General features: G+C 37.9%; 1 non-coding gene across 1 annotated transcript; it reads right to left on the bottom strand.

Annotated features, from left to right (window-relative positions):
- Positions 1–1,578: 1,578 nt before the first annotated feature.
- On the bottom strand, positions 1,579–1,663 carry TRNAE-UUC (transfer RNA glutamic acid (anticodon UUC)). Its single transcript has one exon. It is a non-coding gene; the product is annotated as a tRNA-Glu (tRNA).
- Between the last annotated feature and the right edge of the window lie 488 nt (positions 1,664–2,151).

The raw sequence follows: 2,151 nt of genomic DNA, 5'->3' as shown, positions 1-2,151 counted from the left end.
TAAGCTGAACTGGCATGCACAAAAGGTCCTGTAATTCTAAATCATACAGAGTACTAGACCTTGTGTCTGAGAAGGCATTGGACCAGGTGTCTCCCTTTATATGGGACATAGAATTAAAACTTGTCATGTGGCCTGCCATTGACATATAGCGGACAGAACAAGTGTGACTTCCTTTACACATAGGTTTGACACTTCTCAAAGTATTCCAGAGCTTGATCTCAAACTCCAGAGTAAATAAAACTAAAGGAAAATAAAAATAGCTATTGATTTTAGAGGACCCAGAGGCCAAAGGAGGAAAAAATCCAAAGGCCCCAAACAGATAGTTACTAGTAAAATAGAATGCCTGGAAGAGAAAGATAACCAAATTAAACAACTAGCATAATGGGATTATGTAAGACATTAAATTATGGAATCAAAAAATTTTAAATTGAAACAACGTGACTTTCACCACAATGACTTCAGTAGATGAGTTAAAAGAGAGAGCGGAGGGGCACCTGGGTGGCGCAGTCGGTTAAGCGTCCGACTTCAGCCAGGTCACGATCTCGCGGTCCGTGAGTTCGAGCCCCGCGTCGGGCTCTGGGCTGATGGCTCGGAGCCTGGAGCCTGTTTCCGATTCTGTGTCTCCCTCTCTCTCTGCCCCTCCCCCGTTCATGCTCTGTCTCTGTCTGTCCCATAAATAAATAAAAACGTTGAAAAAAAAATTAAAAAAAAAAAAAAAAAAGAGAGAGCGGAGCTTATTATGGCCCAACTGGATGTTTTGGAAGATTATACAGAAGAAATTAAAATTGAATAAAAAATTAAAATTTAATTATTCAAAATTAAAGACATATGAAAATCATAATAGACTTGGATAATTTATCCAAGTGATTTATTATGTAAGTAATAAGAGTTCATAAAGAGAAAAAAAGAACAGATTTAAACAAAGATATGATTAAAGAATAATTAGACATCCTCTAGTACTGAATACGTATGGAGAGACAATAACTACCATTCATCTATCTTGAATTTCAGAAAAGATATAATTCATCCATCCTAACAAAATAAAAAGTCATATACTTCATCTGAGAAAAACCTGGAAGACAATTTCCAGATATACAAGCAATTAATTAGACCTCAAAGTAAAGGGAATCTTAGGGGCAAGTCCAAAAGTGATAGCTGATGATGGAATGATTATGTTTACCTTTAATTTCCAGGGTCAGAGAACCCTAAGTACTTTTCCAGTTCTGTGTAGTCTGGAAGTGACCGGGAGGGAATATTTGATCATCCGTCTATCGTTTGATTTTACACTGTATGGTTTTAATGTCCCTTTACCTTTCCTTCGTGTTTCTGTTCTTTGCTACATTGATCGTGTTTTCTTCTATTCTTTGACTAAACTCCCAAACCCTATGATCCAAACCCTATGATTTGTTTCTTTAAACATCTATTAATTACTTATTTGATAACTAAAGGTTCTCTTTTTTTAATGTCTATTTATTTTTGAGAGAGACTGAGACAGAATGCGAGCGGGTTAGGGGCAGAGAGAGAGAGAGGGAGACGCAGAATCCGAAGCAGGCTCCAGGCTCTGAGCTGTCAGCACAGAGCCTGAAGTGAGGCTCGAACTCACAAACCACGAGATCATGACCTGAGCGAAAGTCAGACGCTCAACCAACTGAGCCACCCAGGCGCCCCTAAAAGTTTCTTTTAAGCACTCCATATGTGGGGAGCATCTCTTCCCAAGCCTGGATGCTAGTAGGAGATGCTTTTCCTTCCTACAATAGTGAGCACAAAGGCATCTTGAGGAAATGAGAGAATGATTATAGTAATAGCTAACATTTCTTGAACATCCATTCTTTGTGATTTTATCTAATTTAATCCTCATAAAACTCAAATTAAAAATTAAAGATTCTATTAAGTTGCAGGGTTCCCAGGTAAACTAACATTGGTCTACATAGAAAAGCCAAAATATGCAAAAACAGTCCTACAAAATGAAGAAGTTATAAAGTTTTCTGGCTCTTCTGATGTTCTTAGAGACATGATCCCTGGGTTCTGAACTTTTTTTTTTTAATCCTGAGACTGCTGTTTACCAATTCTCCACCCTTAAATTATGGTTATATCTGTCCAAGAAACTCAAACTGCAACAGAGACTCACCAATATATTATGGCGCCTCCTCA

The sequence above is a fragment of the Herpailurus yagouaroundi genome, unplaced genomic scaffold (assembly GCF_014898765.1).
Source record: "Herpailurus yagouaroundi ecotype Mexico unplaced genomic scaffold, PumYag 166, whole genome shotgun sequence".
Classification (NCBI taxonomy): Eukaryota; Metazoa; Chordata; class Mammalia; order Carnivora; family Felidae; genus Herpailurus; species Herpailurus yagouaroundi.
The sequence above is the reverse complement of the archived record's forward strand: the minus strand, read 5'-3'. Positions and strand labels throughout refer to the sequence as shown.